This window comes from Nicotiana sylvestris, chromosome 10 (genome assembly GCF_000393655.2).
Source record: "Nicotiana sylvestris chromosome 10, ASM39365v2, whole genome shotgun sequence".
NCBI classification, from domain to species: domain Eukaryota; kingdom Viridiplantae; phylum Streptophyta; class Magnoliopsida; order Solanales; family Solanaceae; genus Nicotiana; species Nicotiana sylvestris.
The window spans coordinates 62,081,100-62,106,874 of NC_091066.1; positions in this window are offsets into that span (position 1 = coordinate 62,081,100).

The following is a 25,775-nucleotide window of genomic DNA, read 5'->3' on the forward strand; positions in this document are numbered from 1 at the left end:
CTTTTTTAACCAAACTTCACTAAACCCTCTTAAATTAATAAAAAGATTTAGTAAAAATCTTGAAAAAGGTTTTCAATTTGAAAAGTGACAAAAATTATATTCAAAAGGAAAATAACTTCAGAGTCGCCACCTGACATTTGATTTTGGTGTGTAAGGTCACTGTTTTTTTCTAAAAATAATAATTTTCCTTTCAAAACACTTTGTACTCTAAAACTAAGTCTACACCAGAGATTTGGGTAAGGGGGTTCATTTGACACGGGGAGAAGGTGTTAGGCACTCCCCAAGCCCCGTAACTAGTACGGTTGCGTACCCGATCTAGTTGGCTTTTAGAATATTCAAGTCAAGGTAAAATCACAGAAAAGCAAAATAAACACACATGAGGTTTGAGGTCGTCCCCGTCTAATAAAAGAAAATGAAAAGGAAAGGAAAAGAAAAATCCTAAGCTAACCTATACTACGACTTCTCCACCATGCTCGTCAAGGCCTCCAAAATATTTACATAGTTCTTCGGGGCATACCCTGGATAATAATATATACAAACCCCTCGGGGCATTCCCCGGATAAGTTCAACTAGGAAAACGACCTCTTGCCTCGAAATTAAAAGCAAACTAATAGAAAAATCCTAATATTGCCTACCCAAATGTTGTCGGCCTAAAGCATGCTCCTAACGGACAATGTAATAAAATAAGCAAATAAAAGAAAAGAAAATTCTAAATCATGCTCAGATTTTATAATTAATTTCATTTACTAGACCAAGCCCAATCCTAGCATGCAAATAAGTTTAAACACTAATGGGCTAGTCTTTTCCCTATCCCCACGACCACACAGTCATTCAAAATAATTTAGGCCAAGCAAAGCACAGTGGATAATCCAAATAAACCAACATCTGATAACTCGTGAAGCCAAACAAACCAACTAATAAACAAAGACATGATAAAGTAAGACAATGCAGGGAATCCCTAGTTAAATCTATTCGAGATAACTCAAAGCAATGACAACAAACATGATAATATGCAGGTACTCAAACATGGAAATCATGAGGACTAAGTGACCATCAAACCTTCTGCAAACTGAAACTTGCGCGAAAATTGGTCTAAGACCCATATGATTCTCGAACGATGACGACAATTCAAGGAGAGCGACTGATTTAATTATACCCAACGATAATGAGCCAACATATACAAAATTTTAATCAATCTGTTCTTACTTCAAGCATGGCAGGAAGAGACCATTCATATCAGAGAACAATCTAACTTATTCCCAATCAAGAAAGACATGGCAATTTGGGAGAAATAAACGACCAACATAACTAATGTCAAACGAGACACCATAATGTTTGCTCCTTTTGCGTGTATGATCATGCAGGTTCACAACAAGAAATGACGAACTAACTAATGGATAGACAACTTCTAATCACACAGAGAATTCCAGAAAAACTAAAACTAAACAGAGGACTACTTTTATTCAGTCAAAACTCACGGGATCGATCTCACGATCTGGGTTTAGGCGAAACGATTCATTTCACAAAAAACTTGATTCATGTTTACAGATTTTATCAGATCATGAGGAACTCATAGTATACAAACGTCGCAAAACAAAATATTCGGCAGAATTTAAGGTAGCGGTTAATGAAGCCCTAGCCATGAATATGAAAGTTTCATATGGTGATCCAACCAAGCACAACAAAACACTTTCACATTCAGTGACTTCAAACAATGACTCTCAATAGGTTTCAAGAACACTTGTTGAGAAGGTTAATGAATAATAAATAGATTTCGGCAAAAACAGACTTGATTGAATTTGTTTTCAAAACACACATAGAAAGCACCAATTCCAACCGCAAATGAAATGCATCACTGATTCATGATTCATTTAGTGACCATAGGATTAGCTAACTCAAATCACACATATAAGACTAAGCATGAAGATTCAGCAAGCTCCTCAAAACAGTGAAACCAAATCAAGTGCAGCACATCGAATGACAAGAACAGATTGACAAACAGCATTCTCGAGCACAAATCTCAACTAGAAAATAACTCCAAACACAACCTCTACTAAAACACGATCAAATATCTACCACTACAGAGCGAATTCCTTACGGCTCATATCATATTTCGATCACCATTAACAATAATGAGAAGGAAAGAAATTAACCTGAAATTGCAAAACTCTTCTTAATAACAGAAAGCAAGAAACTCAGCTACAAACTTCAGAGTCTAGAATCCGAGTGAGAAAACAACGCTGAGTTCGAACAAGGAACCGCATCCGGAATTCACGAACGGACAACAATTTGAAACTCGAACTCGAGCACCTCAAGCAATTCCATGTTTGCAGACCAAAACTCAAAATGGAAATTCCACGATAGAAAAAGACAGTAAAGAGATGTATATATTTTTTTGTGTTAGTTTCTGATTTTCGAAAATGGAATAATACTTGAACAAAAATCAAACAAACTATTTTTTTGTATTTTGTTTTCTGGAATTGTAACTCAACCGAAAATGGACCAAAAAATGAGAAGAGAAGAAGAAACTTCCTATTAGATCCTTAATTTATTTCCTAACCTTTTTCTCTCCCTCCATTCTTTGTCCCAGACCCAAATATATTGCTCTCTCTCGAAGCTTCTCTCCTTCCTTTGCAAGAAATCGCCAGAACCCTTCAAAAATTCGTGTGGACCCCCAAACATGATCCGAAAATCCTCATTTTTAACAAAAATAAAAAAATGAAAGTCTTGGATCAAAATTTAATTCAATGGCTCCCATTTTCCAACCTTTATTTCAAGGACTCGGATTTTTTGTTTAAACAAAAGAAATAAAAGAAGAAATCCATGTGAATCGGATTGAAATGATGAGATTTGTACGGAATGAATGACGTGGAGGAAGGAGAGAAGAGAGGAGGGGACCATGGGCTATCACGGGCGAGCGGAATTGCCCGATTTGAGCGAGTTGGAGGGGCTGGCGCGGCGGATTCGTGTAGAAGAAGGGGTGGGGCGCCTGGTGGTCTCTTAGGTTTAGGATTAGGGTTTAGTGTAATATTGGGCTTTTGTATGGTTTTGGAGGATTAATATTGGCCCTAGGATTTAGTGGAAATGGAAGGCTGAGATTTAAAGGGCATTGGGTGGGTCGTGGGTGTTGGGTCGAACCTGGGTCAAAAGTTGGGGCTGAAGGGTAAGGGATTGGGCTGCCTTGATTTGGGCCTCTATTTGGTCTTCTTTAAAACAAGACTAGCCCTAAAATCCATCAATTTTAAAAACTTAAATCTTTTCTTTATAAAATAATTTAAAATTAATTCTAACTAATTAAAGTAAACTATATCATACTATGAAATTATATATATATATATATATATATATATATATATATATATATATATAAATTATTATATTCAAAAATAAAAGTAAGAATCTAGTGAAACAAAAAGATATCGCTATAAAATACTAATGGCCTAAGTTAAAAATAAGGAAATATATAATGAAACTATTTTTGTATTTTTTTCAATTTTTGTGCCTTTAAAAATAGAACTAAAATTAATAATAAAGTGAAATCACATAAAAATAAGCTCAAGTAATATTTTAAAAATACTAGGACTATTAAGGGTAATTCTAATACGCGGGTCAAAAATTACATGTCTACAATGCTTATCGTTATCGTTTCAATAAGGTTTCGATTTTTTCGATTTCGATTTATCGATTTTTGGGGCTTATCGATTCTGTTATGGATTACACCAATAAGAAAATTTGCGGGATTCCACGGAAAGTATATTGCTATAAATACGTCTAACTAATATGGACAAAAAGAAGCTAAAATAAGATGAACACTGTTTATAACATAAAAATTGTATCAACAAGCACATGCAACGAAATTAAAGTAAGGGATCAAATGTATGCCACCAACACTCCAACGGTATAAAAAAAATAAAAATACATCATCACGGCTAATTTAATTTTCCATTAATTTGAACTTCATTCCCTTGAGCTTTAAATATGATCATTCCTTAAATGTGGTAGATAAAATAATAGGGTTAGGGACTTAGGGTAAAGGAAAGGGTATTATACAATAAGGGTAAAAAAAATAATTTTTTTAGTATATCTTATCGGTTTATCGATAAACCGATAACCGAAGAGGACAAAATCGAAATCGAAATCGATAACTCGATAAGGAAAATTTCGAAATCGATAAACCGATATCGATAAACCGATAATAAATAATCGATTCGATTTATTGATAAACCGATTCGAATGCACACCCCTACTCAAAGGGTCTGATATACCTAGGGCTTAACTTGCCCTTCTTTCCGAACCTCATCACACCCTTCATGGGTGAACCCGGAGCAATACCCTCTCTCGAGCATGAATGCAACATCACAAACCCTACGGTTGGTATAACTCTTCTTTCTAGACTGAGCTGTGTGAAGTCGATTCTGAATAATCTTGACATTATCCAAGGCATCCTGTACCAAACTATACCCAACAACCGAGCCTCCCCTTACTCGAACCATCCAACTGGAGAACGACATTGCCTCCCGTATAATGCCTCATAGGGAGCCATCTGAATGCTCGACTAGTAGCTATTGTTGTAGGCAAACTCCGCAAGTGGCAAGAACTGATCCCTAGAACCCCAAAATCTGTAACATAAGTGCGAAACATTTCCTCCAATATCTGAATAGTACGCTTGGACTGTCCGTCCGTCTAGGGATGAAATGTTGTGCTCAACTCAATCTTGTGCCCAACTCATGTTGTACTGCCCTCCAGAAGTGCGAGATAAACTGCGTACCTCGATCAGAAATGATAGACAAAGGCACACCGTGAAGATGGACGATCTCGCAGATGTAAATCTCAACCAATGGCTCTGAAGAATAGGTAACTGCCACATAAATGAAATGCGCTGACTTGGTAAGCATGCCCACAATAACCCATACCGCGTCGAACTTCCTTTGAGTCCGTAGGAGTGCAATACCAAAATCTATAGTGACACGCTGCCACTTCCCCACTCAGGAATCTCTAACTTCTGAAGCAAACCACCAGGTCTCTATGCTCGTACTTTACTTGCTGACAATTTAGACACCGAGCTACATATGCAACTATATCCTTCTTCATCCTTCTCCACAAATAATACTGTCGCAAGTCCTGTTACATCTTGGCAGTACCCAGATGAATAAAATACCGGGAACCGTGGGCCTCCTCAAGAATCAACTAACGGAGCCCATCCATATTAGGCACACAAATACGGCCCTGCTTCCTCAAAACCTTATCATATCCAATAGTAACCTGCTTGGCACCATCGTGTCGTACTGTGTCCCTAAGGACATGCAAATGAGGGTCATCATACTGCTGCTCTCTGATGCGCTCATACAAGGAAGTTCGAGCGACTGCAAGCTAGAACACGGCTAGGCTCTGAAACATCTAACCTCACGAATCGATTGGCCAGAGCCTGAACATCTAATGCAAGCAGTCTCTCACCAACTGAAATGTATGCAAGGCTGACCATACTCATTGCCTTTCTACTTAAGGCATCGACCACCATATTGGCCTTCCTGGGGTGATACACATGGTGATATCATAGTCCTTCAATAGCTCCAACCACCTTCTCTTCCTCAGATTGAGATCCTTTTGTTTGAACAAATACTGCAGACTCCGATGATCCGTGAATACCTCGCACGACACTCCATAAAGATAATGCCTCCAAATCTTTAGTGCATGAACAATGGCTACCAGCTCTAAGTCATGAACAAGGTAATTCTTCTCATGAACCTTCAACTGTCGTGACACATATGCGATCACCCTGCCATCCTGCATCAATACTACACTGAGCCCAATACGAGATACATCACAATACACTATGTAGCCTCCTAAACTTGTGGGCAACACCAACACTGGCACCATAGTCAAAACAGTCTTGAGTTTCTGAAAGCTCAACTCACACTCGTCTGACCATTTGAATGGGGCACCCTTCTGGGTCAATCTGGTCAATGAGGCTACTATAGATGAAAACCCCTCTACGAACCGACAGTAATAACCCGCCAAACCCAGAAAACTCCGGTTCTCCGTAGCTGAAGTGGGTCTAGGCCAGTTCTGAGATGCCTCAATCTTCTTGGGATCCTCATGAATGCTCTCTGCTGATACGACGTGCCCCAAAATGGCGACTGAGTCCAACCAAAACTCTCACTTTGAAAACTTGGCATATAACTGGCTATCTCTCAAAGTCTGAAGTATAATCCGAAGATGCTGCTCGTGCTCCTCTTGACTATGGGAGTAGATCAAGATATCATTAATAAATACAATTACAAAGTAATCCAAGCAGGGCTTGAACACTCGGTTCATCAAATCCATAAATGCTTCTAGGGCATTTGTTAACCTAAATGACATCACTAGAAACTCATAATGCTCGTACTGAGTCTGAAAAGTTGTCTTAGGGACAACTGATGACCTAATCTTCAATTGATGGTAGCCAGACCTCAAATCAATCTTTGAAAACACCTTGGCACCCTGAAGCTGATCATATAAGTCATCAATCCTCAGTAATGGATACTTGTTCTTGATGGTGACTTTGTTCAACTGCCGATAATGTATGCACATCCTCATCGATCCATCTTTCTTCTTTACGAACAACACAGGCGCACCTCAGGGCGAAACACTAGGTCTGGTGAAGCCCTTATCAAGGAAATCTTGCAACTGCTCCTTCAATTCTTTTAACTCTGGCGGGGCCATATAGTATGGCAAAATAGAAATGGGCTGAGTGCTTGGATCCAAATCAATATAGAAGTCGATATCTCTATCGGGTGATATCCCCGGCAGATCTACAGGAAACACTTCTGGAAACTCACGAACAACTGGTATTGAATCCATGGAACGAACCTACTCACTAGAATCACGAACATAAGCCAAATAAGCTAGACACCCTTCTCGACCATATGTCTAGCCTCCATATAAGAGATAACTCTGCTGATGGAATGGCTAAGAGTCCCCCTCCACTCTAATCGAGGCAACCCCGACAAGGCTAATGTCACCGTCTTGGAATGACAATCAAATATAGCATGATAAGGTGACAGCCAATCCATACCCAAGATGACATCAAAATCTACCATATCAAGAAGTAGAAAATCTACACTAGTCTCAACACTCCCAATGGTAACAACACAAGAACGATAGACACAATTTACAACAATAGAATCTCCAACAAATATGGACACATACACAGGAACACTCAAAGAATCACAAGACACAATCAGATATGAAGCAAAATAGGATGACACGTAGGAATAAATAGAGCCCGAATCAAATAGATCTGAAGCATCTCTATGGAAATCTGGAACAATACCTGTGATGACAACGTTAGATGACTCGGCCTCAGGCCTAGCTGGGAAAGCGTAAAATCGGGGTGGGCCCCCATCACTCTAAACTACGTCTCTGGGACAAGCCCTAGCTGGCTGGCCTCCACCTCTGACGGCCTAACCTCCACCTCTGGCTGCCTGACCCCAACCTCTAGCTGGATGAGCAGGCGGTGAAGCAACCGATGTTGGGACCATGGCATGAGAACCCTGTTGCTGTGAGTTTCCCGGTGCCCGAGGGCAAAATCTAGCAATGTGCCTCGGATCACCACAAGTTTAACAGGACCTCGGCTGCTATGACTGGTGACCCTGAAACTGACTTTATCAACCTGAGTAACCACCTTAAAAACTCTAGAGCGGAGGTGCACTAATAAGATATAGTGGTGCACTGCAAGCTAGCTGGTCGGGATGAGACATATGAGGGCCGCGACTGCCTGAAGCACTATGAGATGCCTGGAGTGCTGAGTGAAACGTCTTGGGAGGATTTCCTCTACCAAAAGTACCCCTACCTCTAGACGAGGCACCACTGAACCAACTGAAATGATGAGGCCTCTTATCAGACCCCTGCACCTTTTCCTGTGCAAGAACAATCTCGATCCTCTTAGCAATATTTGCAGATGTCTGAAAGGAAATCTCACCCCCGGTCTCCTTGGTCATCTGTAGCCTAATAGGGTGAGTTAGTCCATCAATAAACCTCCTTACCCTCTGCCTCTCAGTAGGAAGCAAGATAAGAGCATGACGAGCTAGATCCATAAAACGGGTCTCGTACTGAGTAACAGTCATACCAGCTTGCCGGAGACGCTCAAACTGTCTGTGGTAATCCTCTTAGTGTGATAGGGAGGAACATCTCTAGGAATAGCTCAGAGAACCAGTCCCAAGTAAGAGCAGGCGACCCTGCCGGTCTGGTCGACATATAATCCTTCCACCACCTCTTGGTCGAACCTGTCATCTGAAACACAGCAAAATTGATCCCATTGGTCTCAACTATACCCATGTTCCACAACACCACATGGCAGCGGTCAAGATAATCTTGAGGGTCCTTAAAAGGTGCACCAAGTAAACTGGGAAGAGCTTTGTAAACTTGTCCAATCTCAATAAGCCCTCAAAAGACATGGCGGGCCTATCACCGGCCTGTGCCACAACAACCGACTGAACTACCCTAGCTGGCGGGGCTGGTGGAGTTTGATATTAGGGAGCCATTTGCTTTGGAGTGTGAGTGGCGGGAGTTTGTGCTCCACCCCCAGCGTGAGAGATAGTTAGTGCCACAGGAAATGTACCGGCCTGGGCCACACTTTCCATAAGGCCCACCAAACAGACTAGAGCGTCTTGAAGCACTGGAGTGGCTATGAACCCCTTCGGGACCTGAGCTGGTCCAACAGGTACAATATGAGCTGGAACCTCCTCATCAAAATCTACCTGAGGCTCCACTGCTGGTGCTACAACTCAAGCTTTAGGCTGAACTCTGCCTCTGCTTCAACCTATGGCGCAACCTCGGCCTTGACCTCTACCCTCGTAGGAGCTGCCATTGGGGGCTCCGACTGCTGTCCAGCTGAAGATGCAGTACGTGTTCTCGCCATCTGCGAGAGAACAAGAGTAGAAGAGTTCAATTATCAATGAGAGAATAATATCGCACGACTAAGAAGAATAGAAGTGAAATTTGTTCCTAAACTCCATAGCCTCTGGAAAATAAGTACAGATGTCTCCGTACCAATCCTCCAGACTCTATAAAGCCTGCTCGTGACTCATGAGACCTAGGCAACCTAGTGCTCTGATACCAACTTTTCACGTTCCGGAATTCCCACCTTCGAGACCGTGATGGCGCCTAACATTTCACTCGCTAGGCAAGCCAATGTTAGAGTAATTCTTTTGCCAATTTTAAACACTTCAAACAATTTAACCAATTAAATAGAAATGAAACCAAAATAAAGTATGAAGTAGCATAATAACCCAATATCTAAGTACAACCCGGATCTAGAGTCACAAGTACACGAGCTTCTAGAGGTTCTAAACATAGAGTCTGAAATAAATACAACTGTCTCGAATGAAACGAACAGTAAAAAAGGAAAGAGGAAGGGGACTTCAAGGTCTACGGACGCTAGCAGATCTACCTCGAGTCTCCAAATAAGCTAATCCGAGCTGAAGCACCTCACGTACGGTTGGGACCAGAACCAAAATATGCATAAGAAGTGCAGAGTATAGTATAAGTACAACCGACCCATTGTACTCCATAAGTGTCCAGCCTAACCGCGACGAGTAGTGACGAGGCTATGATAGGACACCCATGTAATTAAAATTGTACAAATGAAGATATATATGCAACATAACAATGAATAGAGATTAAACACGTACGATTTGGGAGGGGACATGCGAAGGGGAACATGATACGATAGTTATAACAGGAATGTCAACATAAGACAGTCAAGTAAATCTCCAACCAATGAAAACGGATAAACATAATGAATAAAGACTGTACGACATCACCCATCATACTTTTACTCTCAACCTCACTATGAAACAATAATAATGGCACGACATCACCCTAATTTTACTCTCAATCTCTCCATGAATGACAAATACGACACGACATCACCATTCGTGCTTTTACTCACAATTTCGTCATGAAACGATAAATATGGCATGATATCACCCTTCATGCTTTAACTCTCTTCCTCATTATGTATTAATCAATAAATAAAATAATAATCGGCACGGCATCACCCTTCGTGCTTTAACACCCTCCCTTACCATGTAGTAATGAATATATAATATTTGGGAGATAGAATAGGCAAGAATAAACCTTACGTCAACAACGGTTCTACAATACCAAACCTCAACTTCCAAAAATACTCAATTATCACAAATAGTTCATAAATGTGGAAAGAATGATCAATTAAGTAATAAACTTGTCTAAGCATGGATATCAGAATCAAAGAAGGAAATAAATTATAAGAAACAAGTCTCACCCGCATACTTTAACCCAACAACAACACATACGTACTTGTCACCTCACATATACATTGTATCCAAATATTTAAACATGTAGCAAATAGGAAAACAAGTCCTAATCCTTCAAATCAATGTTAACCACGACACTTACCTTGCTCCAAAATCGACTCAAAGCTCAACCACGGCCTTGCTTTTCGAACAAGCCTCCGAACCAACCAAATCTAGCAAATTATTAACCAAACGATTCAAAATAAGTCTTAGGAACTACCCACGAATGAAAGAAGTTTAATTTAGGTCATTATTGAAAAAATCAACAAAAGTCAACTCCCGTACCCACTTGGTCCAAACCCAAAATTCGAACCTAAACCTGATTACCCCTTCACCCCCGAGCCTGATTATTTAATTTATTTCGAAATCTGACCTCAATTTCAGATCTAAATTCTAATTTTACAAAAATTCCTAATTCTACCCAAATCTCCCAATTTCGACTATGAAACTCTCCTAGATTTAAGGTTGAAATCTTATGAAATGTAATGGGTAATTGAAAGAAAGTAGGTTAGAGTCACTCACAATGAATTGGGGAAGAAGAGCTCTTGGAAAAATCGCCTCTAAGGTTTTTAGGGTTGAAAATTTGAAATAATGAGAAAAATCCTGTTTAACTCAGTTTTTACTCAGCTGCAGATGTCGCAATTGCGATAGATTATTTGCAAGAGAAAGAGGTCGCAGTTGCGAACTCCTCTCAGAAGCCTAGTTATCGCAAATGCGATGAATTGGTCGCAAATGCGAACCCCTCAGCCTCGCAAGCACAGACCTTTTCTTCGCAATTGAGATGATTGACAGAAAAATGCTGAGTCACAAATGCGACTCTGCCTTCCCAAAAGCGGAAATGGCAAGTTCGCGAATGCGTACTTTACCTCGCAAATGCGCGGATTCCCCAGCCTGTCTAGGCTCGCAAATGCGATGCATTATTCGCAAATGCGAGCCAAACTGCAACAGAAACCGGAAGCAAAAAAGCATCAGCTATGATTTTAAGTCCAAATCCACTATGTAACCTATCCGAAACTCACCTGAGTTCTCGGGGCTTTGAACCAAACATGCACACAAGTTCAAAAAATATCATACAAATTAGCTCGCCCAATCAAAATACCCAAATAATACCTAAAACTGCGAATAGGACACCAAATCAAATTTAATTTTCAATGAAACTTAAGAATTTTTATTTTAACAACCAGACGGCCAAATAACATCAATTTAACTCCATTTTGCGCCAAACTTTGCAAACAAGTCATAATTATAGTAATGAACTTATACCAAGCTCCGGAACACAAATCCGGACCCGATAGCAATAAAGTCAAACTTTGGTCAAATCATTAAATTCTTTAAACCTTTAAACTTTAAGTTTTTGACAAAATGCGATAACTCGAGCTAGGGACCTCTGAATTCGATTTCGGGCATACGTTCAAGTCCCAAATCACGATACGGACCCACCGGGACCGTCAAAATATGGATTTGTATATGTTTTCTCAAAATATTAACCGAAGTTAACTCAACTAGATTTTTAAGGCACGAATTTATATTTTAATCAGTATTTCACATAAAATTCTTTCGGAAAAAGATACGGACCATACACAAATCGAGAAAGGCAAAAATGAGCTATTTGAGGTTTTAAAACATAGAATTAACGTTTAAAACTCTAGATGACCTATTGCGTCACCACAAATACCGCTGGGATGACCGACAATGTAACTTTTAGCTAAATTAAGGGACTTCGATGTATGTCGATCTTTAATTTATCTTGTATATTCGAAAAAACAGTTTATGTCTTTGATGAAATAAAACAAATAAGACTTCATCATGTGCACAACAAGCTTGAATGTTTTGTTTCATAATTTTAAGTGATAAATAACTTGGCATAAATTAATAAGTATTTTAAAGGATTAGAAGCTTGATGATTCATGAACTAAATAACTTGACTTTAATATATTTTAATATTTAGATATTTTCTTTACTTTGTTGATGACAAAATACATCATGTAACACCTCAAATTTTAGATAGAATTTTACATGGACATAACACAAGAGGAATATTGGGTATATAAGTTAACAAGCCTTAAATCCTAGTGACGCGTTTTAAATCCGTGAGGGCCTAGGCCCAAAGCGGACTATATCACTAGCAGGATAAGCTGTTACAGATGGTATCAGAGGCACTCTTGTATCGGCCTTGTCGATGGTGGGTTAGATTTCAATTGAGTTAAGGCAAATCCCGATTAGGCGGGGCAAACCTCATTACTGAGTCTAGCGAATCTTGTGTGGTGGAGAAAACCTCAGCAAAGCGCTGAGTCCATAAGAGGGGGTGTATGTAATACTCTAGATTTTAAACAAAGTCTCACATCGGCAAAACACAAGAGATATGGTGGGTATATAAGTTAACAAGCCTTAGACCTTAGTGATGCGTTTTAAACACATAAAGCCCTAGGCCCAAAACGAACAATATCACTAGCGTGCTGGACTGTTGCACATCACTTGCTTTTGAACGGCATGATTAACTATTTTTTTTATTCTCAGTAATAAATTGAATAACTTGATTGAAAGAAAAAAAAGAATTTGGCTAGAGAGTCATAAATTGAATTATTGTCGTGCCAAAGAAACATAAACACAAAGGCTCTATTATCGTATCATTGAAAACATAAACACAAAGTCTATGTGTTTATTTATCCTATAATTGAAACACAGACGTAAGAGATGTGTACTTTATTACGGTAACTTTGAAACACAAGTGACAAGACTATGCACCATTTCACCGTTGGCGAAAATTAAATGAAGTAAAAAACATTACTCTCTCCGGTTCAAATAAGTGATGTGAGCACGTGATTTTTGCCTCACGAAAAACTATTCCAAAATAAATCAAAAATAAAATAAATTTCTTTTGCTGTGCAATTTTTGAATTTGCGTGGTGTTTGTTAAATATTTGTCTTATATCCGTAAATGTTTACTTTGTCATAACAAAATGAAAATAAAAATAAAAATATATGTTGCATGCATATCTAGGATTTAATTATGCATTTAATAATTGATTCAAAAAAATAAAAGCACAAAAATATGTGTCTGTTCTAGTTTTAATATTTCAATGTGTGATTAATGTGTTGTCTATGTATTAGTAGGTAATTTATCTTTGGAAGGGTAATTTTATTTTTATAATTTTAATTAGGAATTTAATAATTAGGAATTTAATTAGAAAATGAAAGAATGGGGAATGATAGAAACGGACCTGGGCCAAGAATTTTTAAACAAAAATCAGGCCCAAATACTCAAAGGACCCGGTCCATGTCAACCAGTCCCATACAGGACTCAAACGACGTCGCTTCTGGATTTTTAATCTGGGCCGTTGATTCATTGCAATCAAACGGTCCAGTTCAGCCCCTGCATAAATGAAACGACGACGTTTAGGGCAATTAGATCTGAACCGTTCATCCATCTTGATCCCACGGTCTTAAAAACTCACCCAAACCCGATCCATTTCAACCTCGGGTTGACCCCTTTCCCAAACTTAAACCCAAACGATGTCGTTTGGTTAAGTGGATTGATCTCAACCGTGCATCTTAATTGATCCAACGGATGAGATCAATCCACCCCGTCCCTATATAAGTCCAAACCCCTACCCCGGCCCCCTAACTTAACACCCCCCTCTCCACTGTTCATCATCATCTTCCGAAACCAAACCCCTAACCCTAGCCGCCCTTATTCCCCATCGCCTGAAACCCGGCGGCATCAACGCCGCCGGTCACCACCTTGACACCCCAGAACCCCCTGAACACCCTCTATCCGAATATGTTAGCCTCTTGGCTCGAATTTTCCTGAAGGTTCTCGAATCTTCATTTGAAGATTCGAGCCAAACTCGGATCTAAACCAAACAGCTCTCAGTTAACACCATAGCATCCCCTAGCCTACCTCGTTATGGATCTAGTGTTGGTTTGGTTCGAATCCCCTCAGAACTCTTCGAATCTTCTTTTGAAGATTCGAATGAAACCTAACCCTACCCAGATTTGTTCTAAACTAACACCAAATCACCCCTAGGTTTCCCTCACCCTTGTGTCATTGTTGGTTCCCCTCGAATCTGACCAGAAATGGTTAAGTCCGAAATTGAACCTTCAAGAACCCTAGAAACACCAATTTTTGGATTCTGCCCAAATTAAATAGAAGATTGAGGTTTAATCGACCTTAGTCAAAGTATTTTCAGTTGAAAATACTTCGACTAAGGTCTGTTTGATTTCAAAAAGCCCGAACCCAAGTTGAGTTTGAGTCCGGTTGAATTTGAAGGTTCAGAGGTAATTTTTCTGTTTCTTATGTGTATTCTACATGTATTCTATGTTTGTTTCATTAGTTTGTTTAATTTTTTCATAATTTTCTAGTCAATTCTGTTATACTGTCTCATACTCGTCTATTTGATCCTAATTATACCATTGTTTCTGTCAATATGATTATTTACAATGTGTGTAATCGACTCGATTAAATTCGTCGATCAGTTATATTGTGAATTCTCGTTTATGATAATACTGATTGAAATAATCTGCTTCTATAGACTGTTTGTTGACAATTGTTGTAGATAATCAGTTTAAATTAATACTCGTTAGTTAAATCACCCTTGTTTACATTTCAATGAGTCTGTCAAAATGAATGCTTGTATATGTTGATTTCTGAACATTGAGTTTCAGGGCATTGTCAGTATATTGACAATGCTCCTGTGTGTGTTTGATTTTTATGCAAAGTTAAAGTTCAGTATGAATTATTATACTGAATTCAGTGTAATGTTGTTGTGATGTTAAGTTTGAATTCAAGTTTACAAGGGTTAGGTAGATACAATTATCTTAAGAATTTGTCTAGGATTGATTCTAGCTGTTTAAATCAGAAGGATAATTAAGCCTGTACAGATTTTAAAATCTGTTTTGTAATAGATTCTGAATTTAAGGGCAGTAATAACAGTGATTACAGCAAGATTTCAGGGGCATTTCTGGGGTAAAACAGTAAAGGTAATCTGATAATAATAGTGAGCTGAAAGTGGAATGTTAGTGGCTATAGTTTAAGATAATAATGGGGAACAAAGGGTAATGGGGCTGCTTAAAATCAGGATAAGATCATTTAAAGTATTCAAAAGCAGTTTTTAATGAAACTTTCTGATTTTAAAAGAAGAAAAGGGTCCAGCCAGCACTTAAAGAAGAAAGGGACAGACCTGTATAAATAGAGGAAGCCAACAGATTTTTAAAATCAGATTTTGAAGATCAGAACAGGGAAAAGTGAGATTTTGATCAGATTTTAAGAGAGAAGAAAAAAATAAGGAGAGATTAGGAGAAAGGTCAGATTTTAAATACAGATTTTGAAGAAAGATTGAGATCAAATTTTTAAGAGAGTGAGAGAGATTTAAGAGTCTGATTTTAAGGCATGAGGTATATACACAGAAATATATATACGTAGAGGGAAATCTGGACAGAAGAAGAGAAGAAAACAGAAACAGAAAAAATCAGAAATAGGAATCCGAAACAGGAAGAAACGGAAATCTGAAAAAAAAATGTTATTCTTCTAGAATCTGTCCGTTGTTTGTTTTTGTGGATATTATTCAGTTTGAATCTGAAATCTTTCCCTCAAGTTTCTGTCACTGTTCATCTGGGTTAACGGGTCTTGTTCAGACTTGCTGTGTTATTGGTATATTCTGCTGATTTTGTTACTGCTGCTACTGCTGAAATCTACTCTTTCTTCCTTCATTTCCAGGTACCTATCTTTTAAATTCTATGTTGGGAAGAGATTCAATATGACAAATAAATGAAGCTTGAATTGTAATACTGTCTTTTATTCGTTTAAGCTTAAACATTTAAATTTCAGCTTTGTTTTATGTTGATTAACTAGTAGTAAGTTCAATACGATGGCTATAAGTTAAACGCACTATACTGAAATTCGTATAAAAGTTTTTGTATTACTGTTATCCATTTTGAAATCTCATTAATATAGTTATATTTGAATTGCCAAGATAGGAAAATATGGCATAAAGATTGGCCATTAACTAAGCCTTGTGGTGTTGTTAGTTGAATAAAGAGTAGTATAAAAATGTCAAAAACCATATTGCTAGTTTATTCTAATACCTGATTTAGTTATGGATTGAATGATGTGAGTTGTACGTTCATATATGGCATGATAACAGGTATATATAGAACCATTAATGGATGATGAGTTGATGTATCTCATTACGATGTTAAAATGCTATGAATGTTTCAGACGTACAACTATGTTGCATGTAAGGCAATATTATTAATCGATTTATAATTCCCTTTCTTATCAATTTGATGCCTATTTACCATCGTAAATAAATTAATTTAATTTCGCCTATTAGATTAAAACAAGTATATGAGAATGAGATGAGATGTATAAGCACGAATCACAACATTTCATATCAAGGGTAAGTAGAAATAGAGTTTCCATTAAATAAAAATAATGAAAAATTCTTCAAAAATATCTCTTCCCTTTATAAAACATTTTTTTGTGTAGTTTCACATGTAATTCATTTTTGGGTATATACATATATATATATATATATTGTATTTACGAGAAAGTGGTATTCTTAATCATACTTTGTTTATTTTACTCCTAAAATTTGAATGGCTCGAAAGAATATAATTCATATTTGGAGATATAATCAGCTGTAAACATTTAATAAATTATGAATTCTTTTAAAAGAATTTAAAGGCATCCCCTAAATGTGAATTTCTCAGGAATTTCATATAAAATGTGTAGATATAATAAACAATTTGTGGAAAATCCATAATACCATTACAAATATTTTGCGCGATTAGGGATGCGTTCGCGTACCCTGATTATATTTTTAAAAAAGCAAATTCGGATTATGCATACGCGCAATTTCGAGCGAATATTTAAGAAAGGGATTTTTTCAAGGATGTTAAATTAATTTCATAAAACCCGAGATGTGCGGTTCACTATTTAAGAAAGACAAATATTCTTGATTCGACACAATTTCGAAAAAATGATTGTTTTAATAAATATATTATCAAGATTATCGTGTACACGTACGCGTGACACAATTCCGCAATTTTAATTTATAACACGAATATACGTACGCGTAATTCGATTCAAAGAAGGGCCCTTAATCACAATAAGTAAAAGCGGTAGTAAAATCATGTAACAAAAACGTATAATTAAGCCAATAATAAAAACAGTTGAGCGACCGTGCTAGAACCACGGAATTCGGAAATGCCTAACACCTTCTTCCGGATTAACAGAATTCCTTACTCAGGATTTCCGGTTCGCAGAATAATAAACAGAGTCATATTCTCCTCGATTCAGGGATTAAAACCGGTGACTTGGGACGCCTTAAAATTCCCAGGTGGCGACTCTGAAATAATTAAATAAATTCCGTTTCGACTGTCCTTCAATTGGAGAAAACTCCCCACGCGCCCCGCGGGCGCGGTAAAAAGGAGGTGCGACAGCTCTGGCGACTCTGCTGGGGAACAACTGTGCCGTAACCCAGAACCACTGGCTCAGGGTTTAAAGAATTCGAGCTTAAAATAACTGTGTTAATTGGCTTTATTTACTATATGATTTTCAACTGTTTATATGCTAATATGCTAAATGTTGTTTTTTACCGCTTTAATATTATTTGAATTGTGCATATACAATTACTACGAAACCTCCTTCTTTCTGAGTCTTCTGAATTTATGGTGCACACGTGCGCGTGGCCCACCTTTCTGTTAAAAGTCATACCAAATAAGACGAAGTTGGGACAAGTAACTAGGCCGGGTAGACTTTCGTGCTCCCGGTACGTTGCCCCCGCTTCGGCTCAAACTGTCCGTTTGGGTAAGCCAGGTTTAGAACAATCAACCTCAGGTTTTTCACCTAGAATAACTCAGCCATGTACCGGATCCCTAGTAGGAACGTCTATTTGCATCATGTACATTTGGCCTTGGAGACTCAACACAGGGGTTGGGTCTGTCTAGGACAGGTGAACCCGAAACAAAAAGACCATCCTGATGCATCCTACTTGCTACTTGTGCATTCATTTGCCTCGAACATGCTTGTTGACCAGCTTAAATGAAATCATGGTGAGAACCGAGGAGTAAAATGGGTTGTTTTAAAATTTCAAAAAAAATAGTTTTAAATCTTGAAATAAAGGTGTTTAATAAATAAAAATTTTTGAAAATGATTTTTTTTAGTGCATATTTTCAAAATGAGTCTTGACTGTATTAAATTAAATTTCAGATACAAAATGAGCACCACGCAAAACCCCCCATCCACGAATATAGAAGAGTTTCTATTTCAGCTTCAAATGTGGTGGTATGATTTAGGCGAAGATGGTCAAAAATGGGTCGTCAAGCATTTGGGAAATCTCACGGATATTATGAAAGTTAAACCCCGTGATGATCTGATTGCGGCGTTAGTAACTTTTTGGGACCCTGTTCACAATGTCTTTCGTTTCTCTGACTTCGAGCTTACTCCTACATTAGAGGAGATAGCTGGATATGCTGGTTTTGACGGAAGTCTAAGAAATCAAAGCCTGATATTCACAAAGGCTCCCTCGGTACATCGATTCTTCGGTCTTCTGAACATCAGCAGTCAAATCAGGAAAAGCAATGTCATCAATGGATGTTGTTCCTTTAACTTTTTGTATTCAAGGTTCGGAAAGTCAGATGGGTTCGAAATTCATGAGAAAGGCCTTACTAACAAGCAAAACAAAGACACTTGGCAAATTCACCGTCGCTTTGCCTTCATGGTGGCTTTTCTAGGAATCATGATCTTCCCAAACAAAGAGCGAACAATTGATATTCGCACCGCGAAAGTTGTGCAAATCCTCACCACCAAAGAAAATCACACCCTTGTCCCCATCATTCTCTCAGACATTTATCGGGCTTTGACTTTATGTAAATCAGGAGCAAAAGTCTTCGAAGGATGCAAAATTTTGTTGCAAATGTGGGTGATTGAACATCTCCAACAACAGCCCAAGATCATACAGTATGGGTCAAACAATGATAATTGCATCGAGAGTTATGAGGAAAGAATAAAAAATTATCAGGCTCCAGAAGGGATAGAAGCATGGGTATCTCATCTAAAGGCTTTAACGGCAAATCAGATTGAATGGACTTTGGGATGGCTCCCGATGAGGGAAGTGATACACATGTCAACCTCAAATAGTTATCTGCTACTATTGGGATTGAGAAGCATCCAGCCGTATGCGCCACTAAGAGTCCTAAGACAACTAGGGAGATATCAAGTAGTTCCTGATGATGAAGATTTGAGTATGCAAGTAATCGAATTACACCCAGAAGCCACTATTCCCGAGGCTCTACTTCAGCAGATGTGGAATGGATGTCGATACTTGAAAAGTGATACTCAAGTCCCAGACACTACAAAGGGTGAGATAAATCCTGGATATGCAAGGTGGTTTGAAAAACGGTCTCGCGTGGATGATGTACCAGAGCCTGAGCTAAGAAGGCCAACAAAAAGACCCCATGTTCAAAACTTCAATGATAAAATCCAAGAGCGGTTGATCTGGGGAGAAAAGGAAAAAGGGTACAAAGCAACTATCCATGCCCTAAAAGAAAATCTGAGAAGCCTCAGTCTGGAGAAAGATTTGCAAGCACAAGAAGCCGAAGGCGAGAAGAAGAGTCTAGCTTGTGAGAATGAAAATCTTCATGCTCGATTCCAAAAAATGAAAAGAGTTTCTGAAATACCAAAGAGGAGCTGGAAGGATCAAAAAACCATCGCTAATCTTTTTGAAAGAATGCAAGATTATGATTCCATTCTTGCGGAAAACGAAAGGGCGTTGAGCAAAGCAAAAGAAAGGATCCAACAATTAAACGAAGAAGCCAGATCTAATAAGGAACGCCAAGATAGGCAATCCGAAAAAGACAGGGCACAATTCAAGAAGGAAAAAGACCATTGGATACGATCAGAAGACCAGCTTCGTGCACAACTAGAAGAGACAAAAAGATACAACAGAGAACATCAACAAGTAGACATCGACAGGGAAAGAGCGCATGCAAGATTAGAGCAGGCTAGACTCCGAGCTCTATTAGAATCAGCTCTAGATCGTGAAAACCGTGTTAGAGATATAGCCACCACTCGTCAGCAGCAATTGCAGAACCAAGACCAACGTCTCCAAGATTTCAGGGCACAAATCCACGACCTGGCGGTCTACACTTCCCAAAGTTACGTAAACTGCCAAGGAATTGATTATGAAAGGTTTACAAAGTATGTACCCACTTTTGCCCGTCATCTAGCAATGGAGTTGGAAAGGATGTATCGTACGCTGAGAGGTCATCCAGGTCAAGCCCCACATTGAGCAAATAATCTAATAATTTACAAACACAAGTGGAAAGTGGGGCACGTTGTGAGATGTTAAGAATTGTATCTTTTATTTTGATTTAAGTGTGTGTGTTTCAAGCCATTTTCTTACAAAGTTTTCAAATGTAATGTCTGTTCATCTTTGTATAATGAATAAAAGTGTTTGCCTCATGTCCGAACTACGCAAGGTCTGATTCATGCGGGGGCATGATACGTAGGCAATCTCTATAAGATTCGACCACCACAATAAAATATATATATAATAAATAAAATTAAAAGTGAATAAAGCTGGGACGACACAAGCAGCCGAGCAAATGCATAATAGAAAGGGATTATTTGTCTAGGAGCATTGCATCTCAACGTGTAATTATATATGTGTTAAACTCTCAAAACTAACAAGTTTGTTCATTTCCAGAATTCAAGCAGTTAGTTTCTCTAAAGAGTATACTGGCATATTATCATTATCACACAAGATCAAAAGGACCAATACCCGAAAGTATGTCTATCCCAGATGTTGACACAGGTATGGAGCTAGAGGAGATGGATGTCGGGAAAATGAAAGAAGAGATGTTTAAACTCAAGCAGCAAATGGCTGAGATGTACCAAGCCTGGTCTACAGGACAGTTACCCCCGTCTTACCCAACTAACCCTGCTCCATCAATGACCCAAACTCAGGATAATATTACCACTGAATTATCCCCAAATTTCCCCATTTACCAGCACTACCGAGGCACCACCTCTCAGACACCGCAGTCTCCACCTCCGAAACCAGTTCCATATTTTCCTCCACCTATGACTCCTGTTTTCGTAGCACCTCCCCCGGCTACATTCCACAAATCTCCTAGTGAGCCTACATTCCAGGCCCAGGACAACCAATATTACCCCCCGGAGCCCACCCTCAAAGCCTCCGAAATCCATTCAACTGCTCCTCGTTTTGATCTCCCAACCGAAATTGACAAGCCAGCCAAAAATGCTGAACAAGAAGAGATGTTCAGGAAGGTCAAGAGTCTAGAACAATCGTTCAGAGACATGCGAGGATTAGGTGGGCAAGTCAGTGTAGCATACAAAGATTTGTGCTTATTCCCCAATGTACAATTACCAGTTGGCTTCAAGATGCCCAAATTTGACCTATACAACGGGCACGACGACCCAGTAGCCCACTTAAGGGGTTTCTGTAGCAAGATGCGAGGAGCTGGGGGAAAGGATGAATTATTGATGGCTTACTTCAGTCAAAGTTTAAGCGGATCAGCTTTGGAGTGGTATACACGCCAGGACCATGGGAGATGGTACACCTGGGATGACCTGGCACAGGCATTCGCATACCATTTCCAATACAATCTGGAAATCATCCCAGATCGACTATCTTTGACAAAATTTGAGAAGAAACACAATGAAAGTTTCAGAGAGTATGGTTTCCGGTGGAGAGAACAGGCAGCAAGAGTGGATCCTCCTATGAAGGAGAGTGAAATGGTAGACTACTTCCTCCAAGCCTTGGAACCAACTTACTATGCCCATTTGGTTTCAGCGGTTGGGAAATCATTCAACGAAGTGGTGAAGATGGGAGGTATGGTGGAAGAAGGCCTCAAGACAAATAAAATCATGAGCTATTCAGCGATTAAGGCGACTACTCAAGCTATTCAAGGCGGGGTAGGAGGAATCAGAAGAAAGAAGAGGGAGGAAGCAGCGGTAGTTGATTCAGGAATTTGGTCAGGACCCAGAGGCTCACCGCCTTACTATAATCAACAACGACCTCGCCAATCAACTTACCACCACGATTCATCCCAACACTACTATCACCCTTCGGAGCCTCATTTTTCCATTAACCATGCGCAGGCATACAATCAGCCACCCGTTCACACTAATTGGTGTGCTCCTGCCATACCAAGTACTTACCCACGAGCCTATCCCGGACCAGGTTTCAGGCCTAGGCCGACATTCAGGGGAGAAAGGGAACAGAAAAAGAAAACCTACACTCCATTGGGAGAGTCTTACACTAGTCTATTCCACAGGCTGAGACAGCTGGACATGCTAAGACCAATACAATCCAAGCTACCCAATCCTCCTCCAAAGAATCTGGATTACACCATTAGCTGTGAATATTGCTCCGGTACACCAGGCCATGATACAGAGAAATGCTGGCATTTGAAAAATGCAATACAAGAGTTAATTGATACTAATAAAATCGAGGTTCAAACCCCCGAAGCTCCCAATATCAATAGAAATCCAATGCCAGCCCATCAGGAGGCCAATATGATAGAAATCATACAAGCTGATGGGGAGACAAAGAAACCGTCACAAACTGTCATGATGATCAGGTCTCATGAAGCCGAGCCAGATAAGCAGTTAACAGAGGAGAAGCCGATACCTAAGCGGAACAGAAATGGTGATGAACCATCTATGATAGTCGAGAAGGGATCATCGAGCAAAGTTTCCACAAAACAAGAACGGCCGAAAGTGATAGTACCAGGGGTTGCTAACAAACCCATTATATTCGTGGAAGGAGCACGTACAGATCGGGTTATTATCACACCTGTAACCCAGCTGCCAGTGATCAACAACAAAGCCATCCCATGGAACTATGAACGAGTGACTGTAATGTACAAGGGAAAAGAAGTCAAGGAAGAAGTCTGTGAGGTGCAAGGCTTGACTCGTTCGGGAAGATGTTTTACTCCCGAAGAGTTAAGAAAAACTAAAAATAATCCAACACCAATAAAGAGAGCTGTGACGGAAGAAGAGGCGGAAGAGTTTTTAAGAAAAATGAAACTCCATGACTATTCTGTTGTGGATCAATTGAAGAAGACGCCCGCTCAAATTTCATTGTTGTCATTACTGATCCATTCAGAGGAGCACCGTCTGGCTTTGATGAAAATCCTGAATGAGGCTCATGTTCCTGAAAAAATCTCTGTAAATCATTTGGGAAGAATAGCCAACAGAATCTTTGAGGCAAACAGAATTACATTTTCTGATGATGAATTGCCTATGGAAGGTACCGAGCACAACAGAGCTCTTTACCTCACCGTGAAATGTGAAAACTCCGTAGTAACCCGGGTATTGGTTGACAATGGGTCAAGTGCAAACATCTGCCCTCTCTCCACTTTAAGCAAATTGAAAATCAAAGAAGAGAGGATCCAGAAAAATAGTATTTGCATACGGGGGTTTGACGGTGGAAGCAGAGATTCATGTGGCGACATAGTGTTGGAACTGACAATAGGGCCAGTTGAATTCACAATGGAGTTTCAAGTACTGGACATAACTGTTTCTTATAATTTGCTGTTGGGTAGACCATGGATCCATGCTGCTAAAGCAGTCCCGTCAACACTACACCAGGCGGTCAAGTTCGAATGGGATCATCAAGAAATAGTTGTGCATGGAGAAGAAAGTTTAAATGCTCACAGCAGGGCCATTGTACTGGTCGAAGGAACAGAAAATGACCAGGGACCATGGGTATATCAAGTATCCAACACAGTGTCGGTAGAGAAAATTCCAGAAGGGAAGTACCTTCCGAATCCAAAGATATCCTCTGCATCAGTCATGGTAGCTTATGAAATGTTAAAAAATGGTTTTATACCCGGCAAAGGTCTGGGCTCATCTTTGCAAGGAATTATACAACCAGTATCTCTCCCCGAGAACTGGGGAACATTCGGTTTGGGGTTCATACCCACTGTCAATGACATGATAAAGGCCAGAAAGTTGAAACACCAAGCGTGGGTTCTTCCAAAACCAGTCCCACGTCTGTCAAAGTCTTTTGTCAAGATCGGTGCTAAAAATCGCCCGATAACAACAATTCCTAAATCCCGGGTCAATCCTGAGGAGGAATTAATTGAAAGATTCGAGAAATTGTTTAATGATGTGAATATGTTGGAAAGCGGAGAAGGGTGTAGCAACGCAGAAGTTCAATTCGTTGGGCCAGAAACAAAGCTTAATAATTGGAAAGCCACTCCTCTCCCCATTCGAAAGGAGTCTTGGTAGTTTATTTTGATTTTCTTTCAGTTTGTTTGGGTTACTTCAGGGTTGTAATCCCAAAGCTTATCTTACAGTTTGTTTGAAGTGTGCAAAACCTTGTTATCTTTCATCATCCAATAAAAAGCAGTTTCCTTTTTATTATCATTCCTGATAGTTTTCTTTTCTTTTTCTTCTTTCCTGTACAGTTCTTTTTACGCTGGCTCTAGTGATATGGCATGCATGAGGAATCCTCAGCCCAGTCTTAAAAATCAATCTGGTTCCGAAATATTAATTCAAGAAATATATTGTGATTATGAATCAGAATATGATGAAGATGAGGTTTTTGAAGAGATTAGTAAAGAGTTAATTCACTTTGAGGAAAAAATCAAACCTAACTTGAGTGATACCGAGGACATCAATATAGGGGACACGAGTAATATCCGGGAAACTAAAATAAGTGTCCATCTCAAACCAAAGATCCGAGAAGAGTTAATTAAAGCACTCATAGAATTCAAAGATGTTTTTGCATGGTCATATGACGACATGCCGGGCCTGAGCACCGATTTAGTGGTTCACAAATTGCCCACCGATCCAACGGTGCCTCCTGTCAAGCAGAGACTGAGAAAATTCAAGCTTGATATGAGTGTGAGAATTAAAGAAGAAATCACCAAACAGTTGGAAGCAAAGGTCATTCGAGTCACTCGATATCCTGTTTGGTTAGCTAATATCGTTCCTGTGCCAAAGAAAGATGGCAAAATTAGAGTATGCGTCGACTACCGCAATCTCAACAAAGCAAGTCCGAAGGATAATTTCCCATTACCCAATATCCATATTTTGATTGATAATTGTGCCAAGCATGATATAGGATCTTTCGTGGATTGTTATGCCGGGTATCATCAAATTCTAATGGATGAAGAAGATGCAGAAAAGACGGCATTCATCACACCATGGGGAACTTATTGCTACCGGGTAATGCCATTCGGTTTGAAGAACGCCGGAGCAACCTATATGAGAGCAATGACCACAGTGTTTCATGATATGATACACAAGGAGATTGAGGTATACGTGGACGATGTGATCATAAAATCAAAGCATCAGTCCGACTACGTTGGGGACTTGAGGAAATTCTTCTTAAGACTTCGCAGGTACAACCTCAAGCTTAACCCTGCCAAATGCGCATTTGGAGTTCCATCTGGAAAGTTGCTGGGATTCATAGTCAGTCGA